Source organism: Myxine glutinosa, chromosome 3 (genome assembly GCF_964187855.1).
Source record: "Myxine glutinosa chromosome 3, kmMyxGlut1.1, whole genome shotgun sequence".
NCBI classification, from domain to species: domain Eukaryota; kingdom Metazoa; phylum Chordata; class Myxini; order Myxiniformes; family Myxinidae; genus Myxine; species Myxine glutinosa.
The window spans coordinates 11,266,974-11,273,761 of NC_136263.1; the positions used below are offsets into that span (position 1 = coordinate 11,266,974).

Genomic DNA, 6,788 nt, shown 5'->3' on the forward strand with positions numbered 1-6,788 from the left:
CTTTCTGCTTGCTATTTACTCTTGCAAAGATGTTATGGTTATGGCCTCCCTGTGTCTTGTTTTTCTTCATTAAACATGCAGTGCTTGCAGCCATACTGAAGTGAAGTAATCAAATTGATGTACAGATCAAGTACTTATCAATCTGGCAACGGAATTGTATATTTACAGTTTGAGAGATGATTATTTTAAATTGAAAGAAGTAAATCTCAAAAAATAATAATCACAGTTATTTGAATCTATAAATGCATTTGTATGTAAACTGCATTTTCTTGGTCCATTTCTAAATGGTCTCCTGACCTGCCCTGCACACCTGTTTTTCTGACTGTACTAAAGACAGACATTTGCAAGTCTGATACCTTTTGGTACTCGTTACCAGCACTACTTTTTGGCTTGTAGTGGTGAGCATTGTATTGAACATTGGATAATTTGGTTCATTCAGGATCATTCTCGGCTTTGCAGCGGAGCCAAGGCAACTTTATTTTCATTATCCCAATCTTGACAATTTCACAATCCACCGGTAATTGCCCCTGGCAGCCGCCATGGCCTTCAACGTACATGACATTCCACATCCACCTATGTAGACCATGAGGTTGACATGGCCGACTTCCTCAGGTGACCAATCAGGCTGATGGATGCTCTGAATACCTGAGAGCAGATTTGACAGGTCCATGCATATGGAAGTCGTGTCGGCTTCTGTGCGGAATATCTCCTTTACTTCCTTCGTTGATCGTAGGCTTTCAATTGCTGTTGTTCCGCCAGGTCAGCACCAGGTCAGCACCATCTCCGATGTTGTGCAAGGAGCTCCAAATGTTCATGTAAGATGTTAAAACTAACACCATCGGCCTTCATCGTATTCTTCCAGTCTGAGATTGGATCTGCCAACAGGATGAGAGAGATAACCAAAGATGGACATAACCAAAGATGGACAAAGATGGACATACCAAGGATAGACAAAGATGGACGTACCAAGGATGGACAAAGATGGACATACCAAAAATGGACAAAGATGGACATACCAAAAATGGACAAAGATGGACAAAGACGGACATAACCAAAGATGGACAAAGATGGACATAACCAAAGATGGACAAAGATGGACATACCAAGGATGGACATAGCAAAAATGGACAAAGATGGACATACCAAAAATGGACAAAGATGGACATAACCAAAGATGGACAAAGATGGACATAACCAACGATGGACAAAGATGGACATAACCAAAGATGGACAAAGATGGACATACCAAGGATGGACAAAGATGGACGTACCAAAAATGGACAAAGATGGACATAACCAAAGATGGACAAAGACGGACATGCCAAAGATGGACAAAGATGGACATAACCAAAGATGGGCAGAACCAAAGATGGAAAAAGATGGACACAAAGATGGACATAACCAAAGATGGACAAAGATGGACATACCAAAGATGGACAGAGATTGACATAACCAAAGATGGACATAACCAAAGATGGACAGAGATAATGATGGACATAACCAAAGATGGACAACGATGGACATAACCAAATATCGACATAACCAAAAATGGACAAAGATGGACATAACAAAGATGGACATAACCAAAGATGGACAAAGATGGACATACCAAGGATGGACAAAGATGGACATACCAAAAATGGACAAAGATGGACATAACCAAAGATGGACAAAGACGGACATAACCAAAGATGGACAAAGATGGACATAACCAAAGATGGACAAAGATGGACATAACCAAAGATGGACATAGATGGACAAAGATGGACATAACCAAAGATGTGCATAACCAAAGATGGAAAAAGATGGACATACAAAGGATGGACAAAGATGGACATACCAAAAATGGACAAAGATGGACATAACCAAAGATGGACATAACCAAAGATGGACATAACCAAAGATGGACATAACCAAAGATGGAAAAAGATGGACATACCAAGGATGGACAAAGATGGACATACCAAAAATGGACAAAGATGGACATAACCAAAGATGGACAAAGATGGACATACCAAGGATGGACAAAGATGGACGTACCAAAAATGGACAAAGATGGACATAACCAAAGATGGACAAAGACGGACATAACCAAAGATGGACAAAGATGGACATAACCAAAGATGGACAAAGATGGACATAACCAAAGATGGACATAGATGGACATAACCAAAGATGGACATAACCAAAGATGGAAAAAGATGGACATACCAAGGATGGACAAAGATGGACATACCAAAAATGGACAAAGATGTGCATAACCAAAGATGTGCATAACCAAAGATGGAAAAAGATGGACATACCAAGGATGGACAAAGATGGACATACCAAAAATGGACAAAGATGGACATAACCAAAGATGGACATAGATGGACATAACCAAAGATGGACATAACCAAAGATGGACAAAGATGGACATACCAAGGATGGACAAAGATGGACATACCAAAAATGGACAAAGATGGACATAACCAAAGATGGACAAAGATGGACATACCAAGGATGGACAAAGATGGACGTACCAAAAATGGACAAAGATGGACATAACCAAAGATGGACAAAGACGGACATAACCAAAGATGGACAAAGATGGACATAACCAAAGATGGACAAAGATGGACATAACCAAAGATGGACATAGATGGACAAAGATGGACATAACCAAAGATGGGCATAACCAAAGATGGAAAAAGATGGACATAAAGATGGACAAAGATGGACAGAACCAAAGATGGACAAAGATGGACATACCAAAGATGGACAGAGATGGACATAACCAAAGATGGACATAACCAAAGATGGACAGAGATAATGATGGACATAACCAAAGATGGACAATGATGGACATAACCAAAGGTCGACATAACCAAAAATGGACAAAGATGGACATAACAAAGATGGACAAAGATGGACATAACCATAGATGGGCAACGATGGACATAACCAAAGATGGACAAAGATGGACATAACCAAAGATGGACAAAGATGGACATAACCAAAGATGGACATAGATGGACATAACCAAAGATGGAAAAAGATGGACATAACCAAAGATGGACAGAGATGGATATAACCACAGATGGACAAAGATGGACATAACTAAAGATGGACAAAGATGGACATACCAAAGATGGACAAAGATGGACATACCAAAGATGGACAAAGATGGACATAACCAAAGATGGACAAAGACGGACATAACCAAAGATGGACAAAGATGGACAAAGATGGACATACCAAAGATGGACAAAGACAGATATACCAAAGATGGACAATGATGGACATAACCAAAGATGGACAACGATGGACATAACCAAAGATCGACATAACCAAAAATGGACAAAGATGGACATAACAAAGATGGACATAACCATAGATGGGCAACGATGGACATAACCAAAGATGGACAAAGATGGATATAACCAAAGATGGACAAAGATGGACATAACCAAAGATGGACAAAGATGGACATAACCAAAGATGGACAAAGATGGACATAACCAAAGATGGACATAACCAAAGATGGACAAAGATGGACATAACCAAAGATGGACAAAGATGGACAAAACCAAAGATGGACAAAAATGGACATAACCAAAGATGGACAAAGATGGACATAACCAAAGATGGACAACAGCTAACCAAAGACAAGGAACATTTTTAGATTCTGGAGTCTTGCGTCCGAAGGATGTGGGCCGCCTATCGGAGTCTCGGGGTCGATAATGTACATTTTCGAACGTTGCAGGATTTAGGTGTTTGTATCTTTATCATTGCAGGTGATGCCTCGGATTTTATTGAGGCAGCAGAGGTGGGTCGGATTGAAACACATTTCCTTTATTTTGCCTCCTTCGTCGATCATTCGCAGCCTCAGAGCAATGCACCTCGTACACGGGCTTGGGACACAGATATCGTTATTGAAAATGCCCGGGGCTTCTTCTTCCACACATGATCAGGGTTAGGGTTAGGCGATGGCTGTCTTACGAAGGTGATTGCTGTCGCTTCAATCCACCTGTCAATTTCAGGGGTGAGGGACATATTTGAGCCCAAGTAGCGAAAAGTGTCCACTGTGTACAGTAGATTGTTGATGTCGATCTGTGGTTGTGAGGTGTAACGTTGAGACATTATAAATGTCTTCTTAATGTTTACCACCACACCGAAGTCGTCGCACCCATTGGATGATTTGATGCAGATTGGCTAACGATCGCAGCATCATCAGCAAACAAAGGTTCATCGATGGACTTGTCTCATCTTGGTTTTGGCCTTGAAGTGAGATAAAGCTTAAAATGACATCATCGTTTGGGCATTTAGTCAGTGCACCGGAGGGGTCGTCACCACAGGCATGGGGTAAGAGTAAATATATTAAGATTCCGACCTCGATGTGGGCAAGCATACACCTTATCTAACACCAACAACATCCGCCATTGGTGTGGATAAGGAAGAAAGATAGGCCTGCATTCCTTGATACTGAATAACTATCAGGTACCCATGGAACATCGCATAATGTAAAATGTGACTTCAACTCCTCAACCCCCCCTCCCCCATCCCCCCCCCCCCCCCCCCACCCAGCTCCTCTCCTCACAAACCCCAAGCCATAAACCCTCACTCTTAAACCCCAAGTTTTCACTTCTCCCCAACCCAAAGGCTTCAATCACCTCCCCACTTCAAGCCTCAAAACCACCCCCTGATCCCACCCCACCATTAACGCCCATTGACCACAACTCCCAAACCAAAATTCCGCCACCCGTTCTCCCCACCCCCTCCCCCACCCCTAAGTCTCAACTTCCCCTCCCAACTCTGTCCCATCTTTGCTCTCCCCTAACCACCCTCCCCCCTGCCCCCCTCCTCCGACTCCTGGATAGGGGGAGAGAGCCATGAGAGAGGGAAGAGCAGTGGAAATGGGGAGAGAGAGAGGAGGGTGTGGGAAGAGGAGGAAAGGTGGGAAGCGGAGCAATGAGGTGAAAATTATGTGAAATACAGTTTGTAATGTAAAATGTGCCTTCAATACCTAAAATATCCACAACCCCTCTGCCCCTCCCTCCCTTCTTCCCCCACTCATTCCTCCCTCCACTCTCTCTCCCCAATCTCTCTCCACTCTCCTCCTCAACACGCACGCAGCATAGGGGAGAGGGGGGGGAGAGGATTTCACACAGGGGAGATGAGGTAGGTTAAGGGGAGAGAGGTGGGAGAGGATCGCAGACAGGGAAGATGAGGTAGGTTAAGGGGAGAGAGGTGGGAGAGGATCACACACAGGGAAGATGAGGTAGTAGGTTAAGGGGAGAGAGGTGGGAGAGGGGGGAGGGAGAGTGACAATTCTGCCTTGACTTGAGAGGATTGACTTGATTTGAGAGGGTGGAGTGGGGAGAACCTGCCTTGACTGACTTACTTCTGTTGTTCATTTTTAAACTTGAAAGCATTGAATACACTTCACTTTACAAATATAAATTGCTTAAAACCAAACATGATAAATAAATAGTGTATTCCCGATCATCGCCCGCCTCCGTGCCTCCTCCGTGGTACAGATCCCCCTGTCATTGCCCCACCCCTGTACCTCCTCCGTGGTACAGATCCCCCTATCATCGCCCCACCCCCGTACCTCCTCCGTGGTACAGATCCCCCTATCATCGCCCCGCCCCCATACCCCTCCGTGGTACAGATCCCCCTATCATCGCCCCGCCTCCATACCCCTCCGTGGTGCAGATCCCCTTATCATCGCCCCGCCCCCATACCCCTCCGTGGTACAGATCCCCCTATCATCGCCCCGCCTCCATACCCCTCCGTGGTGCAGATCCCCTTATCATCGCCCCGCCCCCATACCCCTCCGTGGTGCAGGTCCCCCTATCATCGCCCCGCCCCCATACCCCCTCCGTGGTACAGATCCCCCTATCATCGCCCCGCCTCCATACCCCTCCGTGGTGCAGGTCCCCCTATCATCGCCCCGCCCCCATACCCCTCCGTGGTGCAGGTCCCCCTATCATCGCCCCGCCTCCATACCCCTCCGTGGTGCAGATCCCCTTATCATCGCCCCGCCCCCATACCCCTCCGTGGTGCAGATCGCCTTATCATCGCCCCGCCCCCATACCCCTCCGTGGTGCAGATCCCCTTATCATCGCCCCGCCCCCATACCCCTCCGTGGTGCAGATCCTCTTATCATCGCCCCGCCCCCGTGCCTCCTCCGTGGTACAGATCCCCTTATCATCGCCCCGCCCCCATACCCCTCCGTGGTGCAGATCCCCTTATCATCGCCCCGCCCCCATACCCCTCCGTGGTGCAGATCCCCTTATCATCGCCCCGCCCCCATACCCCTCCGTGGTACAGATCCCCTTATCATCGCCCCGCCCCATACCCCTCCGTGGTGCAGGGCCCCCTATCATCGCCCCGCCCCCATACCCCTCCGTGGTGCAGGTCCCCCTATCATCGCCCCGCCCCCATACCCCTCCGTGGTGCAGGGCCCCCTATCATCGCCCCGCCCCCATACCCCTCCGTGGTGTAGGTCCCCCTATCATCGCCCCGCCCCATACCCCTCCGTGGTGCAGGTCCCCCTATCATCGCTCCGCCCCCATACCCCTCCGTGGTGTAGGTCCCCCTATCATCGCCCCGCCCCATACCCCTCCGTGGTGCAGGTCCCCCTATCATCGCCCCGCCCCATACCCCTCCGTGGTGCAGGTCCCCCTATCATCGCTCCGCCCCCATACCCCTCCGTGGTACAGATCCCCTTATCATCGCCCCGCCCCATACCTCCTCCATGGTGCAGGTCCCCCTATCATCGCCCTGCCCCCATATCTCCTCCG

General features: G+C 47.5%; 1 protein-coding gene across 1 annotated transcript in view; it reads left to right on the forward strand.

Annotated features, from left to right (window-relative positions):
* Positions 1–6,788, forward strand: part of LOC137423810 (disintegrin and metalloproteinase domain-containing protein 12) — a 974,424-nt gene that overhangs the window by 684,796 nt on the left and 282,840 nt on the right. The gene's annotated exons all lie outside the window — the stretch shown is intronic.